The sequence below is a fragment of the Aythya ferina genome (assembly GCF_964211825.1).
Source record: "Aythya ferina genome assembly, chromosome: 4".
NCBI lineage: Eukaryota > Metazoa > Chordata > Aves > Anseriformes > Anatidae > Aythya > Aythya ferina.
In genome coordinates, this window is record NC_140300.1 from 48,739,542 (window position 1) to 48,751,608 (window position 12,067).

Genomic DNA, 12,067 nt, shown 5'->3' on the forward strand with positions numbered 1-12,067 from the left:
GGACTAGCAACATAGCTCCCCATTGTTTTCTGGAGAAAAAAAAAGAAAAAAAAAAAACTCATGACATTAGTCAAGACATGGTCACTGTCAAGGTACACGTGAGACTAACAGTTTTGCTACTAGACCTAGATTCCAGAAGGGTATTCTACCAAGAAAAAGGTGCCTTGTAAAAATCCATAGGAAACTTTGGTATAAGAATTCATTTGAAAATACTTTATACTTTAATAAGTGTATCTATTGGCTCCAACATTATCATCACATTCTTCGCAAGAGTCCCTCCCACAGAAAGGTTCTTACTACCTATACACTCAGGTTCTTTCTAGTTAAAAACAGGCATATAATTATGATTGAATTATCACAGCATTGTATTATACATAGGAACATAAAAAACATAATTAGATTATATTACATACTGTCATTCAATTCACGTATTTATGAGCACAGATCTTTCCAACCGGAAACACTATTTCTACTTAAATAGACTGTTGAAAAAAATTGCTAGCATAAGAATTTTTTGGTTCTCTGTACTCAATTTCACGATTAACTCATTTAATAAGCATCACTGACTCCCTCAGAACCCAACAGAAGCTACACTTCTTAGTGATCCAGGCAGTGTCACTGAGGCTTAATTTTCAGTAACAGCTGGGCTCAAATCAAACATTCCTTCCTCAGTCTGTGTCCCATTACCTCAGAGTCTGGCTTGCCTTGATCTGATACAGTAGCAGCATCTTTTATTTCCTTTTCTGAAAAAGAAAGAACTGCATACCTCATGACCAATCTATCAGAACAGGCAAATTGCTTCAACAAGATCTTGCTCCTATAAGGCAACTGCCAGAAAAGTGGTACCTTAGCCTCCAATAGCATTTAATTGACGGTTACCAAGACAGTTAAAAGCAGTAGTAAAGTACTTGAATTAGAAAAGGTATTAAACCAGCTCATACAAGTATTAGTCTACAAATGTTTGCAGATGATTAAAAATATTCCAAATACATGAAATACCCTTGCCTGTGATTATGTGCCTTTGGTTGATGCATTGTAATGTAAAGAAATAAAAATATGTAATACTTGCTATATGATATTTCTACACAATTAGACGTAAAGCTCAGGCGAAGACTAAATTGTCTTTCTTGAATAATGAATTAGAAGAATGGGGTCATTACCAATGAGTTGACAAAAATAATAAGCACAAGAACATGCTCAGAAGTCTTCAGGAACACAAACCTAGTTACCAGCATGCTCTGATAGTTTTCTACAAAGTTAAAATCAGCTTTTTTTTCCTTCTCCACCACCATCTATATCATCATGACAGGGAGAACAGGAGATTCTCTGTAAAGAATCAATCTTAACAGAGGAAAATTAAATTTGAACTGGCCTTCAGTGACAGTAGGCAAGCAACTCCCTTTTTTCTGCACTTCATTTTTCTCATCTATAAAACTGGAGAATTTTATTGCATTCATTGGTAAAGGATTTTGAGATTAATAAATAACAAAATTGAGATATACTAATGAAATAGCAATTTAGAAAGGAAAGCAGGGAAGAAAGGAAAGGGAAGAAGAAAAAGGAATGAAGGGAAAAAGCTTGTCAATATAGGTATACACCTATCTGGATCAAGTGGTTAGTGATTTTGAAGAGACTGTAGCAAGTCAATTCTGCTTGTGATATTGCTTGTTTTTTTTTTTTTTCAGGCAAATCCAAGAAAGCTCAGAAATATCAGTAGCCAGGGTAAGAGGAGCTGTCTAAAAACCCTTAATCATCAAATCCTCTTGGTTCTGGAAGAGACGTTAGTTGAAGAAGATACTTACTGATTGGAGGAAAAAAATATGTTACTAGAACTAGGAAGAAAAGAATAAGACAAATACTTTTCTAGGTAGAAGTCTATGGGGGCCTGCAATAAGAAATTTCCTACTGATTACCCAGCACAATTTTGACAGTGGTGAGGCAGTCAGACATGAAGGAGAATATTGTCGCATGCAAAGACACAGCAGATGCTAAAATACAGACAGTGGAGCTAAGGTGTTTGCTTGGCACCGCAGGAGAGAATAGACAAAACAAAGAGTGCACACCAGAATGACAAACATCTTAAACTAAAGATGTCTGTGGCAAAGAGAGAAAAACATGCCCTAGCAAGAGAGTCACATCTGTAATTTATGTAGATACTTATTTGATAGGACATATATTGAAGCTGGCTTTCTCTTCTACTCCCGGAGCAGCAACAAAAAAGAAATACAGAAAAGGACTGTCATATTCTAAGTGCTATCCAGCTGCTCCACACTCCTTTCCTACCCCATCTGCCAACAGAATTTTACACATTCTTTTCTGTCCCTTTAGATTTTCTTTTTTTTAATTTACACTTTGAAATGTGAAAGACCCGAGAGAATAAGAACAAGCTTTGTTTAAATATTCAATGTCATAAACAAAGTTTATAATTTCTTCTGTAACAAATGCCCTAATTTAAATGTGTCACCTGTATTCACTGGATCTATCGCATTAGGATATACCCAAATATTCATTTATAGTAGTAGAACAGCTCAACATTTGTTAGCTATCTATAATTACACACTTATGGATTAGATAGCCGAAGGATAGTGACAAAGTGACACTTCAAGATTTTATCAGAGAAGAATAAATACAAGCCAAGTGTTTTCCCATCCATCCCAATCTCTTCTCATCCTACTTGTGTCAGACAAACCTTAAGCCAAGCTATAAATACAGTTCATTACACTTTTTTTGATGCATGGCTAAGCCAGGTCCTGCTGTTTTCATGTTCAAGTAACATGCACAAGCATGTGGCCATATTAATAACTCTCATTTAACTTGGGAATGTCACTGAAAGTTTATTCCTCCATACTGTTTTTCTGCTTCAGAGTGATGTAAAAGGTTCAAATTCCAAATGGATACATAATCCAGGCAACTCCCAAAAGTACTCAGATAACAATGCTGCACTGTCACATTCTTTACTTACACATAGAGGAGCACTTCCACCCACCCCACATCCAAATCTTACAGCACATTTCACAATGGTCTTTTGGACAAAAGAGCAGAAAATCTAAAAGCAACATATACTCCTACTGTAGTAAGAATAGCTCAACCTGCTGCAAGATAACCTTTTTTTTTTTTTTTTTTCTCCCCCAAATAGCTACATTTAGATATTTTACTTATTGTCAGCAATCCCCAGTTAGAAAAGGACACACTTATGGCAGCAGAACAGCATTTCTGCATAGCTTGTGCCTATTTAGGAAAATATCACTACATTTCTGTATTAGGATTATGCTTATACTTATATGACACATCAGATTACCGTTGTCTTTTTGATATATCTACATATTAAACAGAATATCCAAAATCTTAGCAAGATTTTTTGACATATCACAAAATCCATCTGTGGCACTCACTTCCCAAAAGCTCAGGTAAAGCAGTGTGATTGACACAGCATGAGAAATTAATCTAGTGAAGTTCTCAAAAAAAAAATAAAAAAAATCGGTTATTACAATATTGCTGGTGACTGCACATTCTGTTCCCACTGCGGGTGAAGAGAATACTGTTATTTCTGCCTCAAGTAGCTTTACATGGCTTTTAAAAAGCTTTTAGACACAGTAGCTACATTTATGTTGGAATACTTTTCAAGTGTGTTCTGCAGTTGCTGAAGAAGAAAGTCAATGATCAACAAGACACACCACTTGCATACCTTTATAGCACGTGTAAATGGCAACTTGCATGAATTTTCCTGAGCAACAACAGCACGGCCATTTGGATAATCCATATTGTGGATTCCAACAGTTAATTATTTGAGGAAATGTAAGGGTTATGAAAGGCTGCTGGAAACGTATTTTACATAGCAAAAATAACAATAATAAAGAAAGCTTTGTAATATTCATGGTTTTCTGTATGACATCACTAATTTTCCAGTTGTTTCTGTTAAATCCTATTGTTTCCTGCTTGGTATTTACCCATTATGTATGCTCACGTTTCTGTACAAACTAACAATACTAGTTGTCAACAGGTACTGAAATGATAGTTGCTAATTCCACAGAAATGACTTGGACTGGTTTTAGAGCACAAGTAATTAACACCTGCACATGGTATGGCCATAGTACTAAAAGTGATACTGATAACAAGACTGATACATATGTGTTTCATAACACAAGATATGAGACAAAGCCCAAGGACTGAGGTAGTTCACATTCAGTTGGTATCAGACCCTCAGCTGCAGCTTGCAACCTTCAGTCTTTACAGTTTAAGCAAAGCTGTGAAGTCAAGCTTCACATTTTAAGAACATTCTTGCTGTGGAACAAACTTTAGTTCATCTTACCCAAGAGACAGTGAGTTGTTAACAAGTTCTAACTCTGGTGCATGCCTCCAAGCATACCATCACAAACGCTGTACCATATTTGCTGATGGTGACAGTGATGACTCTCACCTCAAACTGGAATTCCATTTTCTCTTGGTCCCGAAGACCAAGTCAGAGCCTATAATTTTTAGTGTAAAAGTCTATCTCTACAAACACTGACAATCTGTGAAACAACAATAATCACGATAATTGCAAATATGAAGATACCACTATTTAAAAATAGGTATCAGATGGGGATCTCTTCTTAAAGAGAAGAGAGAAACTAACATACTACCAAAAAGATAAAAGAAAAAATAATAGTACCTTTTATATATATATATATATATATATATATATATATATATATATATACACAAAGAGCAAAGAAATACAGAGATAGAAATAAGTTAATTGTAATGGTTGTGGTCTTATGACAATTAGGACTTGACTTTCACTGGTTTTCTCCCTTAATCTGCTTTTTGTAGCTCAGTAATAACTATTACCTCAAACAAGTTTAGGCAAGACTCATCAGCAAGTAAGGAAATGACTTCAAATAATGGAGTTATCACAGACAAGAGCAATAGTTTTAAAATACAAGTGGAAAGGAATTTTACTGTTTGTGAAACAAAAATCAAATTTAAAAAATAAAATTAAAAATGATTTTATTCTAAAATATGAGATATTAATTTTTCCATTGTGGAGAAAACTGATTTCCTACTGTATTTATCGTATGCACCTAATAAAATTAAGGCAAACTTTATATTACAAAACAGTAATTTTGCCATCAGTGTCACATTCTTTCAGTGACTGCAGAATAACCATGTAAACTTCAAGACAAAAACATTTGTTTTTGAGAAGCAGAAACATTTGTTTTAAAGCATGATCTTGAGCCTTTTGGAGGCCTACTGGAAGCCTTTCTATTATTCATATGTCTCCAGAAGCAGATTGTACAAAACTACAGAACTGCAATAGTGTTCCAAGTCACTATTAAATGAATATGCTTATTTTCTCTGATTTATGATACAGTCACATACTGTAGCTTAAAAAGTCCTGGTTCACGTTCTTTTCCTCCCTTCACTGTTCATCCATCAGCAACTACGCAAATGCAGAAACGTCTAGGTCCTGTCAAGATGTGATCACTGTGATTCTTTGTGGTTTTCCACAAAGATTTAAGCTGTGCTTGCAATAGATGTCTTTTCATGATGTAAAGTTAGTATGTCTCTTGTGTGCTAGGCTTTTTATAGAGACTTACTATCACCCTTCCCTCTATGAAATGGGGCTGTCTGCGTCAAAATCACACAAGTTCTATTGCTCTAAATTTCATCCTGTGCCTGGTGAAGGCTCATCAGGCCACATTATAATCACACCCATTTTTGCTTCTTTGCAAATAGAACACAGTTTTTCAAAATATGTCAGGTATTATGGCATTGTAATTTGCAACATTCACTAGATAATCATTCTCTCTATTTCTCTGAGTGTGTGTTATAATCCATTATGCTACTTCTATATTTCCTCTTGCCTTTCAGTTATATGTCCTCACACAATAGAAATTTTTTAATGTGCTGCCTTTCCACGAGGTATAATTTTCACCAGGCAGAAAGACCTGAAAATGTCTTACATGCCAGTCTGCAAAATTTCCTATTGTGGGTAAAAAGCATTTTACAGCTGGACAACTATTATGCAGCACCATGTAAAATATGAAATGACATTCTGTAGAACTCAACTTACTTAAATTTACCAACATCAGTGTTGAATTTACACATGTAAACCACTTATTGGATTAGTTGCACATCTTACATGCCGATGTAACATACCAGCATTTACGAGCTTAATTTAAGATTTATTTTTTGTCTTTCATCCTATTGAACTTCAGTATTGTTCTCTACTTCCATACATTTGAGGTTTGGCATGTTTCACAGCAAACATTTATTGAAGTTAATGGACCTTTCCTCCCTGTTTTTTTCCCATTTTAGGCTTCATTTGACTCAAGCAATGATGTTTAAATTATATGTACATTTAGGTTATAACCTTGTATTTTCAATAATTCAGGTATTTCTTATGATTTTGGAGGAAAGCTTAACAATGTAGGTCCCAATGTGTATACAAATTTCAAGTGCTAACCAGAGGAAGTTGATTTATTCATTTTTGCTAAGCAACTGGAGCAGGCGATGCTTGAATTATGATCTATACAGATAGCATTACTGCTCATTTATTCAGCAAGATTCTGAATAATTCCTCTCTGTAACTCCAGCCATTATGGTAATAGGCCAGTACCTTTCTGCAGCTCTGCCTCTCCTTCCTCTGATCTTTTCAGAAAACATCTCTCTTTTCTTTCCTTATGTCTCTTAAATAATAAATAGTAGATGTCAACTGAGAAATAAACTCCATAAGGCATGATAAATAAAGTTAAGAGAAAAGTTTGGTTTTGTTCTTGAGTTTTGTTGTTAAGTAAAAGAAGCCTGTCTGATTATTAATGGCTTCTGTGATCACAAAGTTAGCGATTCTTTTCTTATTAAAACAAATAACTTCAGTTCTCAGCCTTTATGGTTCTAGCAAAACATTTTTCTAACAGTAAGGGAAGAGCACACAGTGCAAAACATCCATCAACAGCACCATTCATGGTCATATAATCAGCTTTCCAGCACTATAAAAGAGAAACAGCAATTGTCCTTCTGCATCAATAGGAACATACTGGGACACATTTTAGGGCAAAAGAGAGTCTTTCATACCCATCACCTGATGATCTGAAGTGCTGATGTTTCCAAGAAGTCCTGCAGGTTGAATAAGCAAAGAAATGCTAACTTGCAAAGTCTTGCGTTGACTCACTATTAAAAAAAAAAAAGTAGTAAAAAAAAAAATCAATTCTGAGTAAAAGCGCAAGCTGGCTATTATTAAAGTGCAGAAATGAGATATTCTATATGAAAAATGTTTGCATTTATGCAAACACTTGCAACATGATCATGATGGAATAACAGAAATAAAGAAACCTAGGGAAGGAAGAAACCAGGCATGTACACACTGTTGTTCAGATTTTTCAATTCAGATGTCTTTCAAGGAAGTAATTAAAAGGCAGTTAAGATTGTGATGTTTCATATAGTGAGCTATCCAAAACTACAGGAATATTATATTAAAAATAAAAAGGTATTTGGAGAACATAGTTTGGCCCTTTCTTTGCTTTTCATGCTGAAATACTGACATGAGAACTCCCACCACCTGTACAGAGCTGGGCTTGAAAAATGAAATAGATGCATGCCAGCATATTTATTGGCATAAATAATTTTCAGTAATGTGAATTGTGAACAGTGTTCACATCAAGTTATCTAAAGCTTGGACAGTGGTTTTGTTTCTATAACAAGTGCTGTTTTCTCATGGGTCAATAATCTTGACAAACTAGTTAGCTGCTTTCTTACAAAGCAATAAACAAATAATACTTCCTCAGCCAATTCTAAAAAACTGCACTTACAAAAGAGATAATTTTTGGCATGTTTATTGAAAACTTGTCCTCTTCCAAGCTGACTTCACTATTTTGAAGCCAGAATAATTAACTTCTTATAGTACCTACAGGAAAAATACTGGGAGCAAAATCATCTCAGTGGGACATCTGGTCCTCTTTAATAGCTTTCATAATTTAAAGAAGTGACTATGAATATAGCACCTAACGCTTCCCAAACCTCAACTATACATTTGAATTTACATTTCATTGGCTAATAGGATTATTTTTTTTTAGCCATTGAGATTTTAGTTGTACCCACACAGCTCCCATTGATCTGTCCTGCAAGTTTAAGAGAGTTGTTATGGCTGAAAAAATACGAGACTTTAAAAACATGCAAAAATCTTTGTATTTTGGTAGGATAAGACTACATATAGGCAATGCTAGCACAGAAAACCAAGAGAAGATCTGCAAATCTGAACAGCTGGGCTGAGAACTCACTGTCCACACTGTATGAACTGTGTAAGTTACTTCAATAACTCCTCTCCAGTTCAATGGAGCAAATGCCTGTTGGTGGCTGATGTGCATTGAGAATACTCCAGGGACAGCACCTCTTCTGTCTGAGAGGAATCCTGATCAAGTGTTCAGAAAGCTCTCCACAACATGAATCAAAACATAGCAAGCAAAGACAATTGGTCTATTCTCTCAAAAAGCACACTGTTTTCCAAACTAAAATACTAACAGAGTTACAAACTAAAATTTTTAACTCTGAAACTTTCCCAGACATGTGAGACTTTTTCATAGGAGAGAACTGAATGATGAACCCCATCTGATTACAAGCAGATTTAGTCAGGGATGATGATTATGATAATGAGTTTTGGAAGTGTAAAGCTACTGGGAGCACTACCCCAGAGGAACCGTACTTTCAACATATAATCAGAAAACAAAATGGTTTTATTCATAGTAGGAGATAGCAAGTCTTGAAAGTCATAGATATGTAGTCCTCTTATCAGATAGATATTAATTAGCTGACTCTCACAGTTTTAAATCTCCACAGATAACAATTTATAGTTATAGATAATTTCAACACTTAAACAAGTCTCACTTTTTCCCAGAGAGAAAATTCCCTCTGTCTCAAATGCATTAACTGGAAAGTTTTATCCAAGATTCCAGTTTTTACATCTGGTAGAAAACAACAGTCTTGTCAATCTGTCACATGGAAATATCTAGTGTAGAGCACTTTTTGTCACCTTGGTTACAAGACAACTTCTCTTCATTCTTGACTGCATAGGTAACTTGAAGCAGCCACTGAATATACTCAAGTGAGTTACATTTTGCTGTCAGTAATTTTGACAAGACTTTCACCTTGAATTCACCAAGTCTTAAATACACAATGTAATAGTCTACTAAGATGAAGAACTTTGATAAACTTTTCAGTTAAGGAAAATAAGTTTAAGAGATTGAAGAGTAAATGACATCCATTGAGTTGCATGTTAATACCTGTTTATTAGCAGGAACGGAAGCAACCCTGATGGAGGGTTTCAGAGCTCAGGGACATCATGAGGATGTGCACACGTAAGATTAATTGTCACTAACAGAGGGAATTGTATAGTCTCTTTTACATCTATGAGCAGACCAGAAGTCTCACAGGTGGCAGCATTATCTATAGTTCTTGGGAAAACTGTCCATTATCAAGAGAGCTTTAAATACACTAATTACCAAGAACAGCTAGTAAAAAACTTCCAACATGCTAGAGGATGACACTAGCATAAAATGTTCATTAGTTGCACATGTTGCAGTTATACAGATTTTGCTAGGTTTTAATAAGAATTGTTTGCAACCTTTAGAGTCTGGGATGAACAAAGGGGATGGAGGGAAGAAAAAGAGCATGGAATAGTTGGCCTACTTTCAAAGCAGATGTTGTTTACGACCCAAAGAATGCTTTAAGCTTCAGAGGTAAAATTCTGTCCACTGCAAAATTAATGGAATTTGTTGCTGCTTTGATGATGATATCACTAAAATACTTTTTTTCCTAACTATCCTTGGAACTCAAAACTATTAAGTAGTGCTTTTTCAGCAAAAATGTGTGTACTTTACTGCTTTATTAGACATTTTACAGAACAGAATTTATAAAGCGTAGCTCATGTTACACGTGAAGTGTGTTTCCATGAAGCTGCATGCTTTTCTCAGTGTCAAATATTCCAGTTTGAATCTGCAAAGCAGAATCTATTGCACTGAGCTGCACAAATGATACTTGAACAAAGCATGTCCATAAATTTCTATTCCAACGACTTTGTAGATTTCTGAAATGTCCCAGAAAATTACTAGCATTGTCCTTTTTAATGCTGAAGTACAAAATGGTAGCTACATGACATTCATGTCCTCACTAATGTACACAACGTAGAATGCATTTTAAAGAAGGGCATAAGAAGGATTGATATGGTTGAATGATCTTTACTCAGAAATGGCTCTAAAATCGATTTTGAAATTTAAAAAAAATGGTTACAGTTTTTCTATTTCCAATTTTACATAGCAGTTGGTGGATATTATTGCTTCTAAACTATATACATGAACCCAAAATGTGCTTTCCATATTGTTCTTAACAAGAGAACAGTAACATAGCTGACTAAATTCAGCCTGTTTAAAAGTTAGTATCACCATCTAGTGGCAGCTTGAAGGATTTTAGAAAAAACCTTCAGTGTTTTGTTCAGTGTTAAGAACTACCCGTTCAGGTGTTTTCTGTAGGCATTAATTAGGACATAAATTAACTAATTTAAGCACATCAGTTAAATATTTGCCTAGCATATTAATGTAAAATCTAACTGTTATTAACGCAAGTGATATCTTCACAGGATTTTTTTGAAAAATTAAAAGTGATCTTTGATCCTGACAGTTTGCTGCCCTTTTCTTACAGACTCTTTCAATAACTTTGGAAACTAGACAGACACACCTACAATAAGTAATCTAGATTAAGAATTAACATTCTTAGGTTTTAATTCCTGTATGTTTCTAAATAAATGAGTTAAGTGCACACAATTATTATTGTATTCTATCTACAATTTACGTCATCTTTGGAGTCTCACAGAGGATGTCGTATAACACTGGTTACACTACATAAACAGATCTCAAGACAAAATACCTCTAACTCTAGTTAAGCAACAAAACCTGTTCAGTAGTATTATCCCAATCTCATGCATGCCACCTCTCTAACACATTTATTTTCTTCTCTTCTTCATCATTTCCTTATTTAAAATATATTGATATAGGCAGAAGAAAAGCTTTTATTACATGGTAAACTGTGGCAATCACAAATGCTAATAAACAAACACATGGCTTTTTAGTAAACATTATTTCTCAAAATTACTGTATAATAGTAAATCACTGGTCTTCACCAAATACTTGTAATTCATAGTATGGGGATAGCGGTATATGTTGCTCTGACATCCTACTTTTCCTTTTCAATTACAATAAATGAACACACAGATTGACTTGACTTAACCACTCATTTTCTTTGACAGCACAAGAAACCAGGTTTTTACTGCCCCAGTAAGAACATAGGAGTTGTCATACCAATCACACTAGCAAACCATTAGAGTACATAATGTAAAATCCCAAATATGACCCATCTACATCTCTCTGGAAATTCTAGTTCTCATGTAGTCTCACATACTCTCTTTTCTGTAGCTCATTCATGACATTTTTCACTCTTTTTATGTTTTATTGATGCCAAACAAGAGAAGAATCCTCTATATTGCTGAGGAAACCTGGTTCAGCTTCCCCTCTCGCCAAAAAGCCTCTAACTCCATTCCTTGGAACTACGTCTTACTCCACATAATTCTTCCTTTGCATGAATGCCTTTTTTTCCCCTCCAGACTCTGCCTTCACCTTTTCCTGTTTTACCCTGTACACAAAAGAACATGCCCACAGACTTTGTCTCCAGCAGGTACTATGCACCATAGATTACTGCTCCCCTTGACAAACTATTAAACCCTCCCTTACCTCAGTATGTAACATTTTTTATACTTTAAAAACAATGACATCCTATCATTAGGAAACTTGAATTCAAAGAATTGCTACAAATGCTGTAGACTGGAAAAATTATCCCAATAGACCTGCAAATTTTATTATAGAGACCCCCAGCACATAAAAGCTGCAGCTTACACCTTTGGGCCAGACTGTGTTGGACAAGCCAGAAATATAGGAGGCCCATCACATTTTATACATGCCATACCCAGCTGGAAGAGCCAGCAGAAGAAGAGCACTACTGACTCTGAGTTCTTGAGTATAGTTTATCAGAATTGCAAAAGTCA

At 35.1% G+C, this 12,067-nt stretch overlaps 1 protein-coding gene across 4 annotated transcripts in view; it reads right to left on the bottom strand.

Moving 5' to 3' along the window:
* FSTL5 (follistatin like 5) overlaps positions 1-12,067 on the bottom strand; it is a 428,524-nt gene that overhangs the window by 362,086 nt on the left and 54,371 nt on the right. Inside the window, exon 2 of one of the 4 annotated variants that reach the window (XM_084517702.1) lies at positions 7,064-7,152. The exons of 2 other annotated variants lie outside the window; for them this stretch is intronic. The gene's annotated coding sequence lies outside the window, so the exon portion shown is untranslated. Of the gene's footprint in view, positions 1-7,056; positions 7,153-12,067 lie in introns of all 4 variants that reach the window. One more of the 4 variants, XM_084517701.1, reaches the window with a different exon arrangement.